Below are 25,538 nucleotides of genomic sequence, written 5' to 3'. Positions count from 1 at the left end.
TAGCAATCTCAAATCTGCTGTGCTGACACATTTTGGAGCATTTAATGAATGGTACTGGAATAATTGTGTAGTCATCTGGGAAGACAAAGAAGATGCCAGTCAATACAAATGATCATATTCTAGGAAGATTAAATACAGTTAGAAGGGTGGAATGAGAAGATAAGTTGATTTTTCTAGAATGAATTTTGTGACATGTAAAATAAAATTGGAATATACTTTTCATATTATTCATTAATAATCTGACATTACTCCAGCAGTGTCTTAAATATGTAATTTTATGCCCATGTCTCTTATGTTTTCTGAGCCATACCTGGTGATAGTCAGGGCTTACTATTGTCTCTACACTTGGGGGTCACTCCTGGCAGAGCTGTGATGCTGGGGGTTGAACCTGGGTGAGCTGTATTCAGGGCAGGTTCTCTACCTACTATTGTCATGGTCCCTGTTCATATATTTATGAGGTAAGTAATCTCTGGTTAAGAAACAAGGAATTTTGTTTACACTCTTTATTAAGTAATATATGGGTTATCTGAAATGTTACATTACATACATATTTTATATTCAAATATAAAATATATATGGTTGTTGTCCCATGTATTTATAACTCTATAGTTAATTTTATCATTTTGTCTATACATTATTTTCTTTTGGGTTGTTATTAACATGCTCCTGTAAATTCCTTGAAAATGAAATAACTTTTTCTAGATTTATTTGTTGCGGAGGCCTGCTTGATGTCTTTGAGTCTTTTGTGATAGTATTCATTACTTACATGAATGATTTAAAAGCCTAAAATGGAATTAAAATTGTAGCATCCACTGGGTCTCATACACAAGTCTATGTACGGATCTGGAGAAAATCAAAGTCAGAAGGCTAAATAATTTAAAAAGTAATTTTCATACTAATATAAATGTGTTCATTTTATTATAAAGTTGGAAAATATTATATACAATTTTTTCAAAAATATTTTCCTTTTTCCTAGAGAGATTGTACAATGAGTAAGATACTTGCTATGCCCACGTTTGACCAGGGTTCAATCCTTAGTCCCCATACGGTTCCCAGAGCATACATATAATACATAATTTATATTGATTCATAACAATTTTAGTTAACATATCTACTGAAAATTGTTAACTATGTATATCATATTCTATATCAGATTTCCAGGGCTTATTAATCTTATTAGAAAGTTTTTTTCCACCTGCCACCTAATCTTTTATTTTTGTTTGTTTTTATTTTTTATTTTTGGCCACACCTGGTGACTCTCAGGTGTTATTCCTGGCTATGCGCACAGAAATCGCTCCTGGCTAGGGGGACCATATAGTACTCCGGGGGATCCAACTGCGGTCTGTCCTGGGTCAGCTGCATGCAAGGCAAACGCCTTACTGCTGTGCCATAGCTTCAGCCTCAGCCACCTAATCTTATTAAAAAGTTTATACCACTTGGAGCCTGAGCAGTAGCATAGCGGCTAGGGTATTTGTCTTGCATTAGGCCGACCAGGTTTTAATTCTCAGCATCTCATATGGTCCCCTGAGCAACACCAGAAATGATCTTTGAATGTAGAGCTGGGAGTAACCAAGCTGGGTGTTGCTGAAAAAAAAATGTATACCTTTTGATTCATAGCTTCCCCATTTTCTTCATCTCTTCAGCAAGCCTTGACCAACTCTTTCTGTTTTTAAGAGTTTGAATTTTTCCTTAGGTACTATACAAAATTTAGAGCATTGGGCAGGAGAGATAATACAGCTGGTAGGTGCTTGCATTGCATACAGATGATCCTAATTAGATTTCCAACATCATATATGGGTGAGCACTGCCTGGGGTGATTCCTAACTGCAGAGCCAGGAGGAAGCCCTGAGCACATCTGGATGTGTGAATATATTTATCTTTGTCAGTTTCATTTATTTCATCTGGTACATTGTCCTGAAAGACCATGAGTGGTTCAAATGACTGATTTCTTTTTATTAAATTGCTGTATAATATTCCATTTATATTTGCATATATTATTTTTCATTAGTCATTCATTGTGGATATTTCCATAATTTTCAGATTACTATTCCAGTTCACATTTTCCTTGTACATATAAATTCATTATAAGTTTATAAGTTCTCTCTCCTCAGCCCATATTATTTTTTGCCTTTTGTTTTGGGGGCCATACCCAGTGGTACTTAGGGGTTACTCCTGGCTCTGTGCTCAGAAATCACTCTTGCCAGGCTTAAGGGACCATATGGGATGCTGGGGATTGAACCTGGGTGTGTCCTGGGTCAGCCACGTGCAAGGCAAATGCACTACCCACTATGCTATCACTCCAGTCCTTATTGTTTGCCTTTTTATAATATCCATCCTGACAAGTGTGAGGTGATATATTATAATGGTATTGATTTGTATTTTCCTGTTAATTAGAGATGTTGAACATATTTTCATGTATCTATTAGCCATTTGTCTTTGGATGTCTACTCAGATAGACATTTGTCCCATTTTACACGTGCAGTTAGATTAGAATGATACCGATAATTAATGATATCTTGTCATGATTTCTTTTAAAATACCCTTTTAATATTCAAGGCTTGCAGGTATTTTCTTTTATTTTACTGATTGCTGTTCAGAGACTTTGTGGTTTGATATAGTTCCACTTTTTAAAATTTGGATTTTTAAAAGCTTGTTCTTTTGGTGTCATATATCAAAGAATTGTTGTCAAGATGAATATTAAGGAACTTTTTCTCCATAGCCTTGAAGTTTTTGGTCTGGCACTAAATCTTCAATATATTTCTAGTTTATATTTAAGACCAATGTAAAATAGTATAAAGTCTTTTGCATAAAGTCAAGTTTTTTTGGTTGTTGTTCAAGACTTTATTAAAATTTGGTTTGGGGGCTGGAGAGATAGCATGGAGGTAAGGCATTTGCCTTGCGTGCAGAAAGTTAGTGGTTCGAATCCCAGCATCCCATATGGTCCCCTGAGCCTGCCAGGAGCAAATTCTGAGTGTGGAGCCAGGAGTGACCCCCAAAATTTTGGTTTTGTTGCCTAAAGATCTGTGATATTCAGTACTGTCTTTGGTGAATTCCCATACACATAATTCCAACACTATACCCATCGCAAGTGTACCCACCTTTCTCCCACAAGGACCACAATGCTGCTCTTTTTCCCAGTGCTTCAGTATCATTTTTTGAAGATCTTCTTTTCCCATTTGAAGATTCTTGTTTCTATGTTCAAGTATTAAATTATTTGCTTATTTGTGGATGATTTCATTTCTGGGTCGTTGGTTCTGTTTCATGGGTATATGCGACTGTGCACAATTGTGATTTAGTTATATAATTGCTATAATTAACTTTGCAATCTGAATGTGTGATGCCTCCAGTTTTTCAACTTGCGTTAGTTATTCAGTTTTCTGTAGTTACTTTATCAATATTAGTATTGTTTTTACTGTCTATTAATATTTCTTTAGAATTTTAGGGTGCATCCTCCCAGTAATTCTCAATCCAGGGACCCAGCCATGATTGTAGATCAGGTGTTTCCTTGGTTGAAGCCCAAGGGCCAAAACATTTAATGCTGTTTGGGCTCTGCAGTGCCAGTAATTCCCAGGTTACCTTGGCAATGCTGTTGTGTACCAGGATCAAACCTGCTTTAGGATCTGCTGTTTTATTGGCTCCTACTTTAGAATTTTGACAGAGATTTCTTTGAATTTATAGGTCCACTTGGGTAGCATAAAATGTAAATGTTTAAAATTCTGATCCAAGAATAAACATATTTTCATTTTTTTCTTAAAATTTTTGGTTAATGTCATTGTTCTCAGTGCACATTTTTACCTCTTTAACTGAATTTATTACTAAATATATTTATTTTGATGCTATTAAATTTGGGAAATTTGCAGTTTCTTTTCAGATAGTTAGCTATTTTTCCCATGTTGACTATGTATTACTATGTATGTTACTGTGTATTACTGGATATGTTGATTAGTTCCAACATTGTTTTGGTTAAGTCCTTAGAATTTTCTCTAAGAATGTTTTGTCTGTAAGTAATATAATTTCATGTCCAGGGACAGTTTATTTATTTCAGAGTTCAATATATTTATTTAATTTTGTACCAAATTTCTCTGACTAGGGTTTACAGTAACTATAATCAATAGTAGTACTGAAAGTAGACACTTTTGTTTTGATTGTGATCTTCAACAAAAAGCTCTCATTTTTACTATTATATTATAGTTAACAATTATTATTTTTGCCTTAGTATCAGGTATGGGCTTTTTATATGATTTTATTATGTTTATTCCATATATACAAAATTTATTCAATTTATATGAAAGGATTTTAAAATTTGACAAATGATTTTTCTGTATTTTTATTCTTCATTTTGTAATGTTATATATGTTATTTATATTCTTCATTATGTTATATTTATATTATTAATATGTATATGGTAATCTCAAGGATAAGAATGTAATTCTTGTATATGGTTTATTTATTTACTTTTTTGTTTTCGGGCCATACCCGGCAACAATCAAATGTTACTCCTGGCTCTGTGCTCAGATATAGAGCCTGGCAGGCTAGGGGGACCATATGGGATGCCGGGGATCGAAACTGGGTCTGTCCCGAGCCACATGCACGGCAAATATAGGCCCTACTGCTGTGCTATCGCTCCAGCCCTAATGTATGATTTTTAACATACTGTTACATTTGGTTTGCTAGAATTTTAAGTTCTGTAGATATTCACTAGACATACTTTATTATAATTTTTCTACTTTGATTATTTGTTCTTCCAGATTTTGGTATGAAGGTGATTCATTTTCAGGTTGCCTTCTTTTTCAGATTTTAAGTATGTTTGATAAATTTTTAACTACATGGTGGAATTGTTTAGAAAATTTAACTGGCATTGGGCTTTCTTCTAAGCTATCCAATTTGTTAGCATATAATATTCATAATAGTTGTTTGCCATACAAAATCTTTTTAGTTTGATGTGATCTCATGTGTTCTATACCATTTGCCATTTGCATATTGTTGAATACTCCTTTGCGATCTAGGTCTTGGAGCAGTTTGCATGTTTTACTTAGTGTACTTTATAGATTCAGGTCTGATCACAAGGTTTTTGACCCACACTGAGTTAACTTTTGTGTAAAGTGTGAGATATAAATACAGCTTTAATTTCTTTTTTTTTTTGTTGTTTGTTTGTTTTTTTTGCTTTTTTGGGCCACACCCGGTGATGCTCAGGGGTTACTCCTGGCTATGTGCTCAGAAGTTGCTCCTGGCTTGGGGGACCATATGGGATGCCGGGGGATCGAACTGCGGTCCGTCCAAGGCTAGCGCAGGCAAGGCAGGCACCTTACCTCTAGCGCCACTGCCCGGCTCCACTTAATTTCTTAGACATGGCTATTCAGTTTCCCAACACCATTCCTTGAAGAGGTTATCTTTATTCCATTTCATGTACTGAACTCCTTTGTCAAAAGTTAGTTGACCATATACTTGGATGTTGTTGGATATTCTATTCTGACCTTTTGGACAGAAAGTTTATCTTTGTTCCAATACTATGCTCTTTTGATCTTCATAGTTTTGTGGTATAGCTTTAAGTTAGGTAATGAGGTACCTCCCAGTTTCTTTTTTTTAGTATGGTATTTTCTACCCAGAATCTTTTATGATTCCACACAAACTTTATAATTGACTGTTCTAAGTCCATGAAGAATGTCTAAATTTGGATAGGGATTGCACTGAACCTATATAGTAGTTTAGGAGTAAAGGACATTTTAATAACATTGATTCTGCTGATCCATGAACATAGAATATTTTTTCATTTCTTTGGGTCATCTAAAACTTCTTTTAAAATTATTTTTGTTGTTTTCATGCTATAGATCCTCACCATTTTTATTAAGTTGATTCCTAGGTACTTGATATTTTTGACAGTATTTTAAATGTGATACTCTTTTATCTCTTTCTACTCTGAGTCATTATTTGTTTAAAGGAATGCAATTAATTTTTGTGTATTGACATTGCAGCCAGCAATTTTGCTGTATTAAGTTTTTGTTTCTAGGAACTTTTTGTATGGACTCTTTAGGCTCTTCAATGCATATCATTATGTTATCTTCAAATACAGATAGTTTTATTTCTTATTTTCCAACGTGAATTTTTTTATTTTGTTCTCTTGTCTGGTTGTTATTTCTAGGAATTTTAATGCTGTGTTGAATAAGAGTGAATACAATGGACAACCTTGCTTTGTGCCAGTAAATACTTGTACTTCTCATCATTAAAAATAAATTTGATGGTGCTGAAGAGATAGCATGGAGGTGGGGCATTTGCCTTTCATGCAGAAGGACAGTGGTTCAAATCCCGGAGTTCTATATGGTCCCCTGTGCCTGCCAGGGGCGATTTCTGAGCATAGAGCCAGGAGTAACCCCTGAGTGCTGCTGGGTATGACCCAAAAACCAAAAATAATAATAATTTTGACTCTGGGATTTGTATAGATAACTGCCACTAGCCTGAGGAAGTTTCCTTCTAGTCACGTTTTCCTAGGGTTTTAATCATGAATACATATTGGATCTTGTAAAAGTTTTCTCTCCATTAATTGATATGAACATATGATTTATCTTTCCTTTTACTGATGTGGTGTCCAATGTTAATTTATTTGCATATATTGAGCCATTGTTGCATCCCTGAGATAAAATTTACTTGATCATGATGCATGATTTTCTAGTTGTGCTGAATTTGGTTTGCTAAGGTTTTGTTGAGTGAGGATTATTATATCAATGTTTATAAAGGAGATTAGTCTGTAGTTTTCTTTTGGCACTATCTCTGTCAGCTTTGGGTATCAGCTTAATGTTAGCATCTTAGAAGGTGTGAGATAGAGTTTTCATTTCTTCAAAATTTGGGAAGAGTTTAAGGATCATTGGCAGTATATCTTCTCTGAATGTTTGATAAAACTCACCTGTAAACCCCTCTGAGCCTGGACTTTTATTCTTGAGGAAATTCTTTATTACTGTTTCAATTCCCTTGCTTGTAATTGGACTTGTGATTGACTATCTCCTTCCTCATTTAGTTTGGGAGATTATTTGTTTCCAAAAATCTGTCCATTTCTTCTGTATTCTTTAGGTTAAAAGAGTAAGGTTGTTTATGGTAAGCTCTCTTGATGTCTTGGATTTCTGGGGGTTCCATTGTAATTTTCTTCCTTTCATTTCTGAACTGATTTATTTCCACATTTTCTCTCTTTCCCTTGTGAGTCTTGCCAATGGCTTGTCAATCTTGTTTATTTATTTTTATTTTTTAAATTTTTTTGGTTTTTCCCAGCTGCGCTCAGGCTACTGGCTCTATGCTCAGAAATCGCTCTTGGCAGGCTCGGGGGACCATATGGGATGCCGGGATTCGAACCACTGTTCTTCTGTGTGCGAGGCAAATGCCCTACTTCCATGCTATCTCTTCGGCCCCAATCTTGTTTATTTTCTAAACAATCCAGCTCCTGGTTTCATTTGTTCTTTGTTTCTGTATCATTGCTTTCTCCTGAGGTTTTTATTATTTATTTTCTTTTATTTGTGTTTTTGTTCCTTTGTTATTGGTTCTCTGGATACTTAACATGTGCCTTTGGGTTGTGTTGTGGATTTTATCCTTTTCTTTCTTTATGTAGTCCTGTATTGTTAGGAATTTTCCCCTAATTACTGCCTTTGTTTCGTTCTGAATATTTTGGTAACTAGTTTCTTCATTTATCATTAGTCTCAAGGAATCTTTTTATTTCTTCCTTGATATATTTCTATGATCTAGCTGTTGTTAAGCAGTATGTTACTCAATATCTAGGTGTATAGTTTTCCACATCTTTTTTATTATCAGTTTCTATCTCTGTATCCTCTCTGTGGTCTGATAGGAGATTGGAATGGTTTTATGTTTGTGAATTTTTGTAAGCTAGACTTATGTCATAAAATGAGAACTAGGGAATGTTTCGTGTGCACTAGAGAAGAACATGTGTTTAACTTTTTGAGGATGGACGGCCCTGTATAAATCCATTAGTTGCAGCTCTTCTAGTTTCTTTTTTAGGGCTCTTATGTCCTTACTGATATTTTGTTTAGTGGATCTAACCAGAGAGTGGCATATTGAAATCTCCCACTGTTATCACACTTCCATCCTTGTGTTTCTGCAGGCTTGTGACCCAAAAGCATTACAAACTTTGATGACCCAACATTTGGTGCATATGCTGATTAGAGTTAGTACTTCTTGCTCTACTGTTCATTTGATCAATTACTATTGTTCATTTTTGTCTCTTATTTATTCCTAGAGGTTGAAAGCAATTTGGTCTGATATAAGTATGGCTGTCCCAGCTTTCTTTTGTTTTCAGTGTCTTGTGTAATAGTTTTGCATCCTTTTACTCTAAGCCTAGCTCTGTCTTCCTGAGATTTTTAGATTTGTTCCTGTGAAGAGCAAATGAATGTTTTACCCACCCTAACACTGTCTTTTGATTGGAATGCTCAGCCCTTGACATTCAAGGATACTACTGACATATAGATATTGTGCCATTTTATTGTGTAGGGTTGTTGTTTCTATAATTGTTTATTTGGATAATGTAAGTGATCTTTCAAAAGTTTATTTTGATCTGGTTTGGATATTGTGACTTTGTCATGTCGTTTTTGTCTGAGAATCTTTGTATTTCTTCCACCTAATGAGAGATTTTCTGGGTATTGAAAACAAGATTCAAAGTTTCAGTATTCTGTATTCAGTATTCTGAATAGAGCCACTGTTTCTTTTGCCTAGATCATTTCACGTGGAAAGTCTTTTGTAAATCTTATGTTCTTTCCATTATATTATATTCTTCTTGCATATTACCATAAGAAATTCAGAACTCTCTTTGGTTTTTGCCATTTTGATTACTATTTATCTTGGTGTTGTTCTATTTAAGTCTATTTTTGGCCCCCAATTCATAATACAGACCAGGCAAAGGGCCTGGCTTGAGGTGTATATGGGGTACATTTACTGTACCTCCTTTTTCTGTACAGTCAGTGCAAAGAACACAGCCTGTGGTAAGAATTGGGAGGCCTTATCTTTTCTTTTTTTTTTGATTTTTTAATATATAAATATATAAAATCCGTCACCAGTGCAAAATTCCCATCGCCAATATCCCAAGTGTCCTTCCTCCCCACCTCACACAGGCCTGTACTCTAGACAGGCTTTCTACTTCCCTCATTCAGTCACATTTTGTTATGATAGTTCTCAGTGTAATTATTTCTGTGACTGCACTAAACGATCCCTGTGGTGAGCTTTGTGTCAGGAGCTAGATCCTCCAGTCGTCCTCTATTTTGTCTCTGAGAATCATTACACAAATGTTTTTCATTTTACTCAAACCAATAGATGAGTGAGACCATTCTGTTTTTATCCCTCTCCCTCTGACTTATTTCACTCAGCATAATAGATTCCATATACATCTATGTATAGGAAAATTTTATGACTTCATCTCTTCTGATTGCTGCATAATATTCCATTGTGTATATGTACCATAGTTTCTTTAACCATTCATCTATTGAGGGGCATCTAGGCTGTTTCCAGAGTCTGGCTATTGTAAACAACGCTGCAATGAATATAGGTGTGAGAAAGGGGTTTTTGTATTGTATTTTTGTGTTCCTAGGATATATCCCTAGGAGTGATATAGCTGGATCATATGGGAGCTCAACTTTCAGCTTTTGGAGAAATCTCCATATTGCTTTCCACAAAGAATTCCCACCAGCAGTGAATAGTGTTCCTTTCTCTCCACATCCCCACCAGCACTGCTTGTTCTCATTCTTTCTGATGTGGCGTGAGTCTTTTTTGTTGTTTTTTGAGTCTTTTTGTTGTACTTCTTGGGTCTCTAGAATTTGCACAGCTGAAAACCTTCCAGAGAGTGGTGAAGTTCTCTGCTATTGTATCTCTCACTACCATTCTTACCTTTTTCCCTTTATCCTCACCTTCTGGTATTCCTATATTTAGAGAATTATTCCTCTTGATCATGAAGTACTTTACATTTTCTTCCATCCTTTTGTCTCGCTTCTTTTTTAATTTCCCTATCAGTTCTGGCTTGTAATTCTTCAAGTTCTTTCATATAGTTCTCACTCTACTATGGTTTGCCAGCGTGTTCTTTAGCTCCTTCAGTTCTATTTGCATGAAAATTTGTACTTTTGGGTTGGTTGAATTTCTTGCCCATGCATTGCTGCATTTTGCTGGTTAGTACTTCTTTAATTTCTCTTGCCAGTGCATTGAGTGTTGATTTTAATTCCTCATTGACTAAGCTCAAGTATTTTGATAAGCTTGCAAGGAGTCTCTCCTTCTCTATGACAGCAGTTGAGTTCTTTAATTTCTCCATAGTTCTTTGTGTTCTGTGGGTGATAATAGTGAAGTTTTAGATTCAACATTATTTGAGAAATGATCTGTAGAATTGTTTCTGTTAATTAGCAACTACTAATAGGTCTGACTTTCATAATATTTTACTTACCATGTAGAGCTGTTACTTACCATGTAGAGTTTGACTTACCATGTAGAGTTTGCTTAGAAAATAATTATCAACAAGTTAATCTCTTGGTTTAGTCAAGTTTTGAGGCAGGGATGCTACATCCCATCTACCCATAAATAGAAAATAATTAGGAAAGTATTCATATGGATGCTAAAGTGCAGAGTTAGAGTTCCAGGCCACTTTCTGGTTTGGGGCAGTTCAACAGGCAGGGGTCACTAATTGGCTGAAGAGCTCAGTGTCAGCTCCAATAGGGCAGGTCCCACCTCTAGTATGTCACTTCTGGAGTCAGGTTGGATAGACATAAGATTTGGCGACTTTCTAGGCCTGGGGAGCTTGACAATGCAGGCAGTATGATTAAACTAGGCTGGGAACCTGATAGGTTGAAATGCATAGGTTCAACTCCAGGAGGACAGATTCTGCCTACAGCATATAGCATCTGAGTTGGACAGGCATCAGATGTAGCAACTTTCTTGACCAGGGACTTGGGGAAACAGCACAGTTCAAGAAGCTGGGGGTCTCAGATTGACTGAAGTGAGCAATTTCAGTTCAAGAAGGGCAACTCATACCGACAGTGTGATACACTTGGGGTCTTATATGGCAACTCTCTGCCCAGGTAGTGGCAGGGATCACAAATTGCTGAAGAGTAAGTTTCAGCTCTAGAAGGGCAAGTCCTGTCCATATTGTGATGCAGCTGGGATGTGGACATCCTATATGCCACTTTCTGTGACAGGAACTTTGGAAGTTGTAATACATTTAAAAAGGCTATGGTTTCAAATTAGCTGAATTATGCACTTTATTCAAGAGGGGCATGTGTCACCTACAGCATGACACACCTATGGTCAGAGATTGAATGAACTTCAGAAGTGGAGATATCCAGGACCAGGGGGTTGGGGGGCACAGTTAAAGAAACTAGGGTCCCAAATTGGTCAAAGTGCAAAGTTTCAGCTCATGAAGTCAATTCCTGCCACAGTGTGACACAACTGAAGTCAAGGTTGAAAGGACGTCAGATGTGGTGACTTTCTAGACCAGCGGTTTTGGAGGTACAGCACAGTTGAAGTGGCTACTGTCACGAATTGGATGAAATGTGCAGATTCAACCCCAGTTGGGTAGGCCTTGCCCAAAGCTCGACACACCTGGGGTCAGATGTGGAGACTTTATGGGCCTGGATCTCAGGCAGTGGGCAGTACAATTAAAAAGCCATTATTCTCAATTGGCTGAGGTGTGCAGTTTCACCTCCAGGGGATATTTTTTGCCCAGGGTGATACACCTGGGGTCAAAGTTTGGAAAGATCTTGTGACTTTCCTGGCCATGGACTGGTAGAGGGGCAAGGACTTCAGTTAGAGACTGGGGTCCTGAATTGGCTGAAGTGCAGTTACAGCTCCAGGAGGCCTGTTCCTGTCCGTAGCATGATATAGCAGGTATCAAAGGTTCAGTGGACTTCAGATGTGGTAAGTTTTGGGCCAGGGGCTTCATGAGTGTCCTGCAGTTAAAGAGGCTATCGGCTCCAATCGGCTGAAGTGTTTAGTGCCAGCTTCCAGAATGAAGGTGTAGCCTATAGCATGATTCTGTGTCACAAATTGGAAAAATGTCAGAAATGGTGACATTTTGGGCCAAAGGCTTTTGGGGTGTGTGGGAGGATCAGTTAAAGAGGATGGGATCTAGAATTGACGAAAGTACACAGTTTTAGCTCCATGAGTACAGTTCTGCTACAGTATGATGCACCTTGGGTCAGAGGTTGGACGGACATTAGATGTGGCAACTTTCTGGCTTAGAGATGTTGCAGTTAGAGGCCGGGATCCAGAATTGGCTGAAGTATTCAGTATCAGCTCCAGAAGGCAGGTGTTGCTCAGAGCATCTAGAGTCAGAGGTTGGATGGACTTCATAAGTGGAGACTTTCAGGGCCAGAGGAATTGCGAAAGGTGTAATTAAAGAGGCCTGGGTCCCAAATTGGTGAAATGCACAGTTTAAGCTTCAGAAAGGCAGGTACCATCTACAACACGATGCATATGAAGTCAGATGTCATGACTTTCTGATCCAGGGATTGGAGAGAGTTCACACACATAAACAGCCAGGGGTCCCAAATTAGTTTGTGTGCGGTTTGAGCTCCAGGACAGCAGGTCCTGTCCACAGCATGACACATCTAGGATCAGAAGTTAGAAGGTTTTCAAATGTGGAGACTTTCTGGCTTTGGGGATTGGTGAGGGTCAAGTTAAATGGGCTGGAGTCTCAACTTTTCTGAAGTGCACAGTTTCAGCTCCTTTAGGAAAGACCCTGCCACATCACGTCCCACCTGGGACATTAAGAGTTTGGGATTTTCAGGGAGGGACTTCAGAGCATAAAAACCGGCTAACCTTTGCAAAAGCTGGCTCCCTGTGTGTGACACCAGGCGGGGAAAATCCGCGAAAGTACACCGGCCCAGTGGGGCTCAGCTGTGAAAGACTGTGAGTGTGATCTGTCCATGTCTGTCTACTGTCCTCTTGCGTGAAACTCTTGCGAGTGGGGCAAGGAGAGGCTCCAGAAACCTCGCTCGCCCAGACGCCATTTTCAGGGAGGGACTTCAGAGCATAAAAACCGGCTAACCTTTGCAAAAGCTGGCTCCCTGTGTGTGACACCAGGCGGGGAAAATCCGCGAAAGTACACCGGCCCAGTGGGGCTCAGCTGTGAAAGACTGTGAGTGTGACCTGTCTATGTCTGTCTACTGTCCTCTTGCGTGAAACTCTTGCGAGTGGGGCAAAAAGAGGCTCAGAGGAGCACGGCCGCTCCGCTTCGCTACGCGGCCGTGCACTCTTTCTAAGGAAAGAACTCCATTGCAACAAGAAGGAAAAATCACACTAAGAACGGCGCTATATCACAGAAGCAAACATTTCTCTCTGGACTGTCTTCTCTGTTGCATGCTCGGGCCTAAGATTTGACCCGGTGTAAGGCTTCATCCACAGAGGACTCCCCTCCCTTAGAGGCAAGTCAGCCCATCCAGAAAGGGAGGAGCCAGAGGAGTGTGCTGCCTACATCATATAGACAATGAATACCACCACAACACGTAGAAAAACCCACAATACAAGTGTGACAATGGGGAAACAACGCAGGCCAGCATCAGACATAGAGAATGAAGATGACAATTCTGAGGACCAGATAATGACTGAACAACTAATCAACCTCTCAGATAAGGACTTTAGACTAGCAATATGGAAGGTGCTCAACAGACTCCAAGAAACCATGGATCGAGTTGAACAGAACACTAATAAGAACCAAGAAAATATGAAGGCAGAAATGACAAAACTCCAAACTGAAATAACATGTCAACTAACAGGACTGAAAATGTCAGTAAACGAAGTGAATGACAAAATGGATAAGCTCTGGGACAGGGTATCAGAAGCTGAGAATAGACTTGGTGCTGTGGAAGATGAGATACATAACAATTCCATACAGCAGGAGAGATTGGACAAAGAGTTTGGAGGAATGTCCTATATGGCCACGTTCTGGGACAGAGACATTGGTGGGTCTGACACAGCCTAGAGTCTCTAATTGGCTGAAGTGGCCAGTTTCAGCTCTAGTAGGGTAGTTCTGCCCATACCAGTATGCATCTGGGGTCAAATGTTGGAAGTATTTCATATCTGGATACTTTCTGGGCCAGATGCTTAGGAGTAGGGGTACAGTTACAGAGGCTGGGGTCTAGAATTGGCTGAAATGTGTACTTTCAGCTCCAGGAGAGCAGGTGCCACCCAAAGTGTGATGCACCTCTGGATAGATGTGGCCACTTTCTAAACTAGGGCCTTGGAGGTAAGGGCTGTACAGTTAAAGAGGCTCGAGTCTAGATTGAGCTGAAGTGTGCAATTTCAGCTACAGAAGAGCAGGTCCTACCCAAAAAGTGATTCAGTTAGAGTCAAAGTTTGGAAGTATTTAAAATGTGGAGACTTTCTGGCTTTGTAATTTGATAGGGGTATAGTTAAATAGGTTGGAGTTCCATGTTGGCAGAAGTGCACAGTGTCAGCTCCATGAAAGAAGAGGTTGGACAGATGTGAGATGTGGTAACTTTTCTGGGCCAGTTTCTTGGGAGTGTGTGATGTTCAGTTAAAGAGGCAAGGGTCCCAAATTAGCTAAATTGCTCAGTTTTAGCTCAATAGGGTAGGTCCCACCCCACGGTATGATACAGCTGGGGTCATAGGTTGGACATATTTCAAATGTGGAGATTTTCTGGTTTGGGGGCTTGGTGTGGATGCAATTAAGATGTTGTAGTCCTGAATTGGCTGAAGTTCACAGTGTCAGTACCATGAGGGCAGTTCCTACCATAGCGTAATGCACCTGGTGTCAGAGGTTGAACTGGCATCAGATGTGGCAACCATAAGTGCCAGTGGCCATAAGTGCAGTGACTCATGAATTAACTGAAGGGCACATTTTCTGCTCAAGTAAGACAGGGATCACCCACAGGTGGGGTCAGAAGTTTGGAGGACTTTAGATTTGGAGTTTTTATAGTCCAAGAGCTTGGTGGAAGGGTACAGTTAAAGAGGCCAGTATTCTGAACTGGCTAAAATTCTCAGTTTCAGCTTCAGGAGGACAGATCCATCCCAAAGCATGATGCACTTGTGGTCATATGTGACAACTTTCTGGGCCAGTGGTTTGAGGGTGTGTGTGTGTGGTACAGTTAAAGAGGCTGTTTTCCCAAATTGGTTGAAATGCTCAGTTTCAGCTATAGTAGGACAGGCTCTACACACAGCATGACATAGCTGAGCTCACAGGTTGGAAGGACTTCATATGTGTACTTTCTGGGATAGTGTCTTGGCAGGGGATGCGATTCAGATAAAGAGGCTGGGGCTCAGATTAGCTGAAGTGCAGTTTCAGCTCCAGTAGGGCAGTCTGGCAAACAGCATGATGCATTATGGGTAAAAGTTGGCCAGCTGATAGATTTGGTGACTTTCTCTGCCAGGGGCTTGAATGGGCTGGCTACATAGTTAGAGACTGGGAACACAAATTGACTAAAGTGCAGAGTTTCAGTTCCAGAAAGTATTTCTGTCCACACTTTGGTACACTTTGGGTCAAAGATTGGATGGACTTCAGATGTGGTGACTTACTGGGTAGGGGCTTGTTGGGGGTCTATAGTTAAAGATGCTGGGGTCCCAATTGGCTAAAGTGGGTAGTTTCAGCTTTAGGAACACAGGTCCCTGCCATAGCATGAAGTACCTGGGGTCACAAGTTAGAGAGATGTCATACATGGCAACTTTTTCAGCCAGTAGTATTGCCAGGTATATGGAGAGGGCAGAAGAGTAACAGAGGATTGGGTTTGAGTTAGCTGAAATGTGCAGTTTATGCCTATAGTGTGCCACACCTGGGGCCAGAGGTTGGCTGGAAGGACATCAGTTATGGTATGGGGCACATCACAGTTAAAGAGGCTGGTGTCAGGAATTGACTAAAGTGCTCAGTTTTCAGCTCCAGGAGGGAAGTTACTGCCACAGTGTAATGCATCTAGGATCAGAGTTAGAAAGAACATCAGATGTGGCCACTTTCTGTGCCAGTGCCTTGGTAGCTGTGGTGCAGTTAAAGAAGCGGAGGTCCCAAATTGGCTGACATGCCCAGTTTCAGCTTCAGTAGGGTAGTTCCACCGACTGCAGTGCTATGCAGAATTTGAATGGATATCAAATGCAGAGACTTTTTGACTTTTGGGCTTGTTGGGGACATAGTTAAATAGGCTGGTGTCTCGAATTGACTGTTGTGCACAATTTCAGCTTAATGATGGCAGTTCCTGCCACAGCTTGATGTCAGAGGTTGGACAGACATTAAATATGGCAATTCTGGGCCAGTGTTTTGGGGGATGGTGGAGCACAGTTTAAAATGCTGGGGTCCCAAATTGACTAAAGGGTACAGTTTCAGCTTGAGGAGGGCAGATCCCAGCACATCATGATGCAGCCAATGTCAGAGGTTTGACAGATTTCATATGTGTATATGAAAGTCTTTGGGGCTCGGTGAAGCACATTTAAGGAAATTTTAGTCTCAAATTGGCTAGAGTGCACAGTTTCTGATCCATGAGGGCAGTTTCTACCATAGCTTGACAGACCAGGATTCAGACTGTCTGGGCCAGGGGCTTGGACGCTGTGGGTAAGAGGCAGGTGCCCCAAATTGGCTGCAGTGCACAGCTTCAGCTCCATTAGGATAGGTCCAGTACACTGCATGATGCATCAAGGATAGAGGTTGGCCAGTTGGTAGACCTGACAACATTCTGGGACAGGAGCTTGATGGAGAGGCAGCACAGGTAAAGAGGCTGGGGTCCTGAATTTGCTGAAATGCAGTTTCAGTTCATGGAGAGCTGTTGTTATCCATAGCCTGATGAACCTGGGTCAAGAGTTGGACAGGGGCCCGGAGAGATAGCACAGCGGCGTTTGCCTTGCAAGCAGCCGATCCAAAACCAAAGGTGGTTGGTTCGAATCCCGGTGTCCCATATGGTCCCCCGTGCCTGCCAGGAGCTATTTCTGAGCAGACAGCCAGGAGTAACCCTTGAGCACCGCCGGGTGTGGCCCAAAAAAAAAAAAAAAAAAAAAAAAAAGAGTTGGACAGGTTTCAGATCTGCTGACTTTCTGGCTAGGGGCTTGTCAGGGGCCCTGAAGTTAAAGTGACTTGGGTCCGCAGTTGGCTGAAGTGAGCAGTTTCAACTCTAGGATAGGAGGTCCTGTCCACAACATGATGCCATATATTAAACAGAAGTTAGATGTGGTCACTTTATGAGCCAGAGCCAAGGCAGTGGGTGCTGAGCAATTTAAGAGGCAGAGTGAAGTGCACAATTTCAGATTTAAATTGGCTAAAGTGCACAATTTCAGATCCAGGAAGGCAGATTGTACCAACAGAGTAAAACACTTGAGTTAGGGGTTGGAAAGATGTGAGGACTTGGTGGATGAGGAGTGGGCGGGCTAGTGCAGTTAAAGAGGCTGTGGTCTTGAATTGGCTGAAGTGTGAAGTTTCAACTCCATTAGGGGAGATCCTGCCACAGGGTCACAAACCTGTGATCTTGTGGGACAAACTTGAGATGTGTAATCTTTCAGGGCCAGGGCGTTGTGGAGTTAGCACAGTTAAAGATTTGGGGGTCCCGAATTGCCGGAAGTGCAGTTTCAGCTCCATGTACCTCCCACAGTATGATACATCTGTTGTCCGATGTGGGTACTTTCTGGGACTGAGATGTGAAGGTGGGTGCTGTTAAAGAGCAAGGGTGCCAAATACACTGAAATTTCTACTTTAAGAGAGCAGGTCCCGCCCAATGCATAACAGACCTGGAGTCAGATGTGGGGACTTCATGGACCAGGGACTTGCAGTTGGGCATCACAGTTAAAGAAGATGGTGTTTCAAATTGGCTGAAGTGGGTAGTTTCAGCTCCAGAGAGAGCAGGTCCCACCCACAGCCTGAAACACTTGTGTTTAGGGGTTGGATAATAGTCAGGTACTAACACTTTCGTAGCTTGATTGAGGTCAGTTAAAGAGTCTGGGGTCTTGAATTGGCTGATGTGTGCAGTTTCACCTTAAGGTGGGCAGTTCCCACCCACAGTGTGATGCACTTGAGGTCAGAGTTTGGAAAGAAGTTAAATCTGGCAACTTTCTTGGTCAGAGGCTAGGAGGTTGGAGCATTGGCTGATATATGTACTTTCAGGTTCAGGACGGCAGGTCCTGTTCACAGCCTGATTCTTTTGGGGTCATATATTGGATTCATCTCAGATGTGTTGAGTATCTAGGCATGGGGCTTGCTTGAGTGGGTGAGCATAAAGAGGCAGTCCAGAATTGGCTGAAGTGCCCAATTTCAGTTGCAGGAGGGAAATAGCAGGCAAAACTCAACTGGGGTGAGAGGTTGGAACAATATCAGATTTGGTGATTTTCTGGGCCAGGGGCATTCCGGGGAGCCTTGGTCAGAGGCTAGGAGGTTGGGGCATCTCAATGAAAGAGACTAGGGTCCAGAATTGGCCGAAGTATGTGGTTTCAGATCCATAAGTATAATCCCTGCTGCAGAGTGGCACACCTGGGATGAGAGGTCGGATGGACTTCAGATGTTGTTGGAGACTGTTTGGCATGACTAAAAGCCCTTTATACTAAAATCAAAATGGAGTCTCTGAAAGTCTGAGCAAAAGTGCCTACGTGACAATTAGCAGGCTGCCAGCCTAAGCTGCTAGCAAGATGTGGCCTTTGCCCTTGGACCTAAAGAAAAGGGGAGTCATTGCATTCCTCAGAGCTAGGGGAGTCAACCACAGGCACCAAGATGTTCCCATAAAGATAGAAGCTGGTGGGCCTGGGCAGAGATTAGATCTTATACTTTGTTGCTCTAAGACGGTATGGGCCTCATGATTGATGAATGCCAGCTTCGTGATGTACAGCCTTGTTAATTTTGAAAAAACATGATGTGCCTGTGGAAAGTTACAATTATTCCAAGAATGCCTTGCCCCTTTCTGTTTGTTTGGCCTGACTATAAAAGGCTATCCCCCTCCCCAAATAAACGGACTCTTGATCGGAGCTTTTCGCCTTAAGTCTCCTTGTCTTCCCAAACCCCTCTTTTCTTTCAGACTGGAATCCACTTCGTGAATCGTGAATAACTGTTGTGGTCTCCAAGCCTCTCCCACGGGTCGGGATTGAGGTCCCTGGTGGGCCGCAAGATGTGGCTACTTTGTGGTTTGTGGAAGAGACAAAGGGTTGTGCAATACAGTTAAACAAAATGGGGTCCCCAGTTAGCTGAAGTATGTAATTTCAGCTTTCAGGAGGGCAAGTCCAGGCCAGAGTGTGACCTGGGGTTAGAGATTGAATGGACTTCATATGTGGGTACTTTAAGTGGTAGGTGTTTGTGGGGGCACAGTTAAAGAGGCTTGGGGATCAAATTGGCTGAAATGCAGTTTAAGCTCTATGAAGACAGTTCTTGCCACAGTGAAACGCACCTGGATTCAGAGTTAGGATAAATGTCAGATATGGCCATGTTCTGGGCTAGTGCCATGTCAGAGTTCCCAAATTGGCTGAAGTGACCAGTTTCAGTTCCAGTAGGGCAGTTCCACCACACTGATGTAGAGCTTGGATAGATTTCAAATGTGGAGACTTTCTGGGTTGTGGGCTTGGTGGAGGTGCAGGTAAAGAGGTAAAGTTTCAAATTGGCTGAAGCACACATTTCAGCTTCATGAGGGCAGTTCTTCCCACAGTGAACTGCTCCTGGGGTCAGAGGTTGGAACATCAAATGTGATGATTTTGTGGATGAGAGGCATGGTGGGTGTGGTAGCATAGTTAGAGAGTCTGGGGTCATGAATTGGCTGAAGAGTGCAGTTTCAGTATCAGGTGGGCTAGTCTGTCTCACAGCTTAAGGTAACTGGAGTCAAAGGTTGGACAGATTTTAAATGTGGAGATTTTCTCATCCACAGACTTTGGTGTCATCCAAGTCCTGAATTGGCTGAAATGCACAGTTTCAGCTCTAGGAGAGCAGATCCTGTTCACAGGGTCATTAGATATGGAGACTTTTATGGGACAATGGCTAGGGTGAGCACTGTTAAAGAAGCTGAATTATGCTGAATTGTGCTCTTTCATCTCCAGGATGTGTGATGCACCTGTGGTCAGATATGGCAATTTTCTGTACCAGGGTCTTGGAGGTGGGGGCTGCACAGTTAAAATGCTGGAGTTCCAAATTGCCTTAAAGTGCTCATTGTTAGCTCCAGGAGGGCAGTTCCTGCCACAGCGTGATGCCCTTGAACTCAGGAGGTTGGATAGAGGCCAGATAGGGTGACTTTCTGGGTCTGTGGCTTAGTGGAGAAGTTGGTGCATTGAAATAAAAAGGCAGGTGTTTCAAATTGGCTAAGTGTTCAGTTTTGGCTCCAGAAGAGCAGGTCTTGTCCACAGCCTTATGAATCGTGGGTAGAGGTTGGCCAGATTACAGACCTGGTGATTTTCTGAGTCTGGGACTTGGGGAGGCTTATGGTTGGCACAGTTAAAGAGGCTAGGTTCTCAAATTGGCTAAATTGTGCAGTTTCAGCTCTATGATGGCAGGTCCAGCCCACAGAATGACACATATGGTCTGAGGTTTGACAGAACTCAGATGTGGAGAATTTAAGGGCTAGTAGCTTGGAGGAAGCACAGTTAAAGAGACTGGTTCCACATTGGATGAAATACACAGTTTCAGCTATAGGTAGGAAGATCTTTCCCATAGCATGAAGCAGCTGGGGTCAGACATTGGAAGGACTTCAGATGTGGAGACTTTCTGTGCCAGGGGGTTGAGGCAACCACCACATTAAAGAATTTGGGTTTCTCAGTTAGCAAAAATGTGCAGTTTCAGCTTCATGGGGGCAGATCCCGCCCTCAACATGACACAGCTGAGGTCACATGTGCCAAATTTCTGTGCTAGGGTAATGTGTGGGGCAGTGTAGTGTAGCTCTGGATCTACTTACGTGTGTAGTTTCTCCTCCAGGGACTTGGGAGGGGTGGTGACACATTTAGAGTTAGGGGTCCTGAATTGGCTGAAGTGCACAGTTTCAGCTCCTGGAGGGCAAGTGTCAACCTCAGCATGAGGTATTTGTGGTCAGAGGTTGGACAGATTTCAAATGTGTAGACTTTCTGACACAGGAGTGTGGTGGGGGCACAATAAATGAATGGATTCCAAATTAGCTAAAGTATTCAGTTTTAGCTCCAATAGGGCAGTTCCTGTCACACTATTACATACTGGGGTCTAGAGGATGGAGGAAAGTTAGATATGGCAGTGGCTTGGAGCAGGGTTAAAGAGGTCAGGGTACAGAATTTGGTGAAATACGTAATTTCGACTTCTGGTCCTGTCCAAAATGTGATGCATCTGGGGCCAGAGATGGTAAGCTCCAAAAAAGTGTTTTCTTTTTTGGAGGGTGTGTGCTGCATGGTTAAAGAGGATGGCATCTTGAGTTGCCTGGAATTACAATTTCAGGTCCATGTGGGCAGGTCCTTCCAGAGCATGATGCTTTTGTGGCCAGAGAGTGGAAGAACTTCAGAGGTGGAGACATTCTAGGTGAGGCCTTGGGGTGTTAGCTGCACAGTTAAAGAGGCTGGAGTCCTGAATTGTCTCTTAAGTGTATAATTTCAATATAAGGAGGGCATGTTCAACTTAAGGTGCATCCAGAGTAGGGGTCAGAAGTTGGACAGAAGTCAGATGTGTGGGTGCCCCTGCCTGTAGGGACGCCAATTAAGATGTGGTTATTCTTTCTTGGAGGGAGATCGCGCAAACACAAAGACACATAGACAGACATGGAGACAGGCAGACAAAGACAGACACGGAAACAGACAAGAGTGGGAAAAGGATGTCAGATCCAAATCCAATTCCATTTATTGAAACTCAAGGCCCAGTTTATAGACTTTTTACAGGCATAGTTCCACTCGTAAATATATCGATAGGGGAGAGATACATTGAACAGGCCAGATTGTCCAGATAACAGGACCCATCTCAGTCAGGTTGGAATGTACAGATAACAGGGACCTCGTAATTTAGACTCAGTTTCCCAGGACCAAATTTCTGTTCCTTCTTTGTTTATGTACAAGCCTTAAATCTTAAATGTTTACATTTATTTCTCAAGGCTGCCTACTTTTAGCAAAGTTCTGTGCCTGTCACAAGGCCCTGCATTTCAGCTAAGTTTTCTGCCTATTATAAGGTTCCCATCAAGATGTGCCAATTTACTGTGCCAGGAGCTTAGGGAGGGGATACATGAGTAATCTGGGTCCCAAATTGGCAGAAAGTAGCAGTTTCATCCCCAGGAGAGCAGGGCTTTTCTACTGATTGATGTTCTGGGGTCAAAAGCTGGATAGACTTCAGATATGGTGACTTTCAGGACTAAAGGATTTAGTGGAGGGTGCAGTTGAAGACACTTAGGATCTGAATTTGCTGAAATGTAATGTGTCAGCTACAGGAGGGTAGGTCCCATCCACAGAGTGAAGGTTCCTGGATTCAGAGGTTGGACAGATGTCTAATTTTGAAAATTTGGTGTTCTAGTGGCTAAGTGGGAGCACAGTTAAAGTGTCTGGGGACCTGAATTGGCTGAGTGTGCAGATTCAGCTACAGGAAAGTACGTTCTTCCCATAGCTTGGCTTTGGGGCTTGGTGTGGGCACAGGGAAAGTGGCTGAAGTTCCAAATTGGCCAAAGTGCACAGTTTCAACTCCATTAGGGCAGTTCCTGCCACAGTGGTGCACCTGGGTCAGGTGTTGGACAGATGTCAATTTTGGCAAAATTCTGGGGTGGGGTGTGGTACAATTAAAGATGCTGAGGTCCCGAATTGACTAGTGTGCAGTTTCAACTCCAGGAGGGCAGGTTCCACCCACAGCTTGATATGCCAGGTTAGATTTTGGCTGGATGACAGACTTGATGACTGTGGGTCTGTGCTTTGGAGTAGATGCGGCATAATTTAAAAAGACTAGGTTCCCAATATATCTGAAATGTGCATTTTCAGCTCCAGGTGGTCAGTTTGATTGTATGATGCACTTGGGGACAAAGCTTGGACACATTTCAAATGTGGCATGTTTCTGGACAGGGGCTTGTGGCCACTGGAGTTAAAGGCTGGGGTTTTGAATTGGCTGAAGTGAACAGTTTCAGTTTCATTTTCTGCCATACTGTGACTCCCCTGGGTTCAGAGATTACATGAACAATCACATCTGATGTAGGCACTTTCTGGACAGTGGCTTGTGTGTGTATTGAAGCTAAAACATCTGGGGTCCTCAGTTGACTGAAGTATGCAGCTTCAGCTCCAGGGGGGCAGCAGGTCCAGCTCACAGAATGAAGCACCTCAGATCAGATGTTGGACAGATAATTAGATGTGATGACTTTGTGGGCCAGGGGCATAGGGACCATGCAATTAAAGAGGCTGGGGTGAATTGACTGAAGTATAACGTTTCAATTCCAGGAGGGTAGGTCCTGCTCAGAGCTTGAATAATCTGGAATCAGAGGTTGGACTGACTGAAAAATTGGAGACATTCTTGGTCAGGGTCTTGGGAGTATATTCTTTAAGAGGCTAGGGTTTTAATTGCCAGTGGATCACAATTAAAGAGCTGGAGTCCCAAATTGGTTGAAGCGCATATACTCATCTAACATGAGAGCAGTTCCTGCTAAGTATATGGGTATAGAAGATGAACATCAGTAATGACCACTTTCTGGCCAGTGACTTTTGTGTGTGTGTGTGTGTGTATGTGTGTGTGTGTGTGTGTGTGTGTTGCAGTTGAAGAGACTTAGGTCCGGAACTGGCTAAATTGTGTAGTTTCAGCACCAGTAGGGCATGTCCTGCTCATAGTGTGATGCATTAGGGTCAGTGGTTGGAAAGACTTCAGATGTGGATACTTTCTGGACCAAGGCCTTAGGGATGGCACAGTTAAAATGGCAGTGTTTCAACTTGGTTGAAATGTGTACTTTCAGCTCCAGAAGGACAGGTCACTCATACATTGTGAAACATCTGGTTTCAGAGTTTGGATGGATTTCAAATGTGGAGCTTGGTGGAGGTGAAATTAAAGAGGCTGAAGTCCCAAACTGGCTGAATTGCAGTTTCAGTTCCATGATGACAGTTCTTGCCACAGCTTGATACACCTGTGGCAGAGATTGGATGGACGTAAGATATAGGGACTTAATGGTCCAGTGGCTTGGGGGTGGGGGAAGGTGCAGCTTAATTAAAGAGGCAAGGGTCATTAATTGCTGAGGTATGAAGATTCATCTCCAGGAGGCCAGGTTCAGCCCACAGAGTCCTACATCAAGGCCAACTGGATAACAGATGTGATGACTTTCTTGGACTTGAGCTTGAACATGGGCTTTAAAGTGACTGGGTTCCCAAATTGGCTGAAGTATGTATTTCAGCTCCAGAGTGCAGGTTCTGTTCACAGTTTGATGTCAATAGTTGGACAGATGTCAGATGTGGTGACTTTCTGGGCCAGCAATTTGGCGGGGGAGGCGGGCATTGTGCAATGTAGTTAAAGAAGCCAGAATCTTGAATTGGCTGAAGTATGCATTTTTAGCTCCCCATCCACAGCATGAAGCACCTTTGGCCAGAGGTTAAACATAAGTTAGATGTGGCAACTTTCTGGGCCAGGGGCTCCTGGTGGGCACCATTTAAAGAGGTTGGGGTCCTGAACTGGCTGAAGTGTGCAGTTTCACCTCCAGGTGGGCAGTTCTTGCCATAGTGTAATACACCTGGGTCAGAGGTTGGACAGACTTCAGATGTGGCAACTTTGGACCAGGGCCTTTGGGCTGGGGCAGTGCTATTAAAAAGGCTGTGGTCCCTCATTGACCACAGTGTACAGTTTCAGCTCCAGGAACAATCCTACTTATCTTTAGGTAAATAATCTCTTGATTTTATTGACCCATCGTATTTTTTCTTGATTTTATGTCTTTCATTTAAGATTTATGGGTGGGAAATCACACTTAGCACTGCTTAGAGACTATTCCTGGCTCTGTACTTGGAGATTAGTAGTGCTCAGGAATCTATGCACTTCTGGGACTTCAACCTAGACCTTTCTCATGGAAGCAAGTGCTACAAACCCAGTGCTATTTTCCTATCTTTCTAGTTTCTCCTCTGATTTTAATTTCTTTTTATTTCTTGCACTCTACTTTGTGATTGTTCATTTTCTGTTTTCTCAAGCCATGTGATTATGGTACTTACTTGAGCTTTTTTATTATTTCCCACTTTAAACCATTATTTCTATGAACGTCCCTCTTAGCTTTTGCTAAATGCCATTGATTTTGATTGATAGTTTGTGTCTTCATTCCAGTTTGTTTGGGGGAATCTTTTTAGTCTTCATTTTTTTCTTTGACTCAGAATTATTTAGCTTATATTCTTCTTTCCAGCTGTAATTTTTTCCAACTTTCTTTTTATAGTTAATTTTCATCACTCTGGCATTACGGTATGAAAAAGAGACTTGATTTTCTTTACTATTTAGAAAGTTCATATGAGGTCAGGGAAATAGTTCAAAGTTCTGAGTGCATACCTTATGGGACAAGCCTTGGGTTCATATCAGACCTTGCCTAGTTCTCCTGAGCATAACCAGGGTAGCCTCAGCAACTTAAAGCACTGATGGATCTGAGCAGCAGTGTGAGTATGAGAATGAGTATGGAAGAGTCACTCAGACAACTTTAGTACTGCTTGTGAGATCCCCTGAAAGAAATTCAAATGACATCTTGAAT

At 41.6% G+C, this 25,538-nt stretch overlaps 1 protein-coding gene and 1 non-coding gene across 2 annotated transcripts in view; one reads left to right on the top strand and one right to left on the bottom strand.

The window, feature by feature from the left end:
- LOC125998565 (G-protein coupled receptor-associated sorting protein 2-like) overlaps positions 1-25,538 on the top strand; it is a 54,672-nt gene that overhangs the window by 1,485 nt on the left and 27,649 nt on the right. The gene's annotated exons all lie outside the window — the stretch shown is intronic.
- On the bottom strand, positions 8,857-8,989 carry LOC125999767 (small nucleolar RNA SNORA51). The gene has a single exon (XR_007492238.1). It is a non-coding gene; the product is annotated as a small nucleolar RNA SNORA51 (small nucleolar RNA).

This window comes from Suncus etruscus, chromosome X (assembly GCF_024139225.1).
Source record: "Suncus etruscus isolate mSunEtr1 chromosome X, mSunEtr1.pri.cur, whole genome shotgun sequence".
In the NCBI taxonomy this organism is placed as follows: Eukaryota; Metazoa; Chordata; class Mammalia; order Eulipotyphla; family Soricidae; genus Suncus; species Suncus etruscus.
Note: the sequence above shows the minus strand (reverse complement) of the source record. Positions and strands in the feature narration are given on the sequence as shown.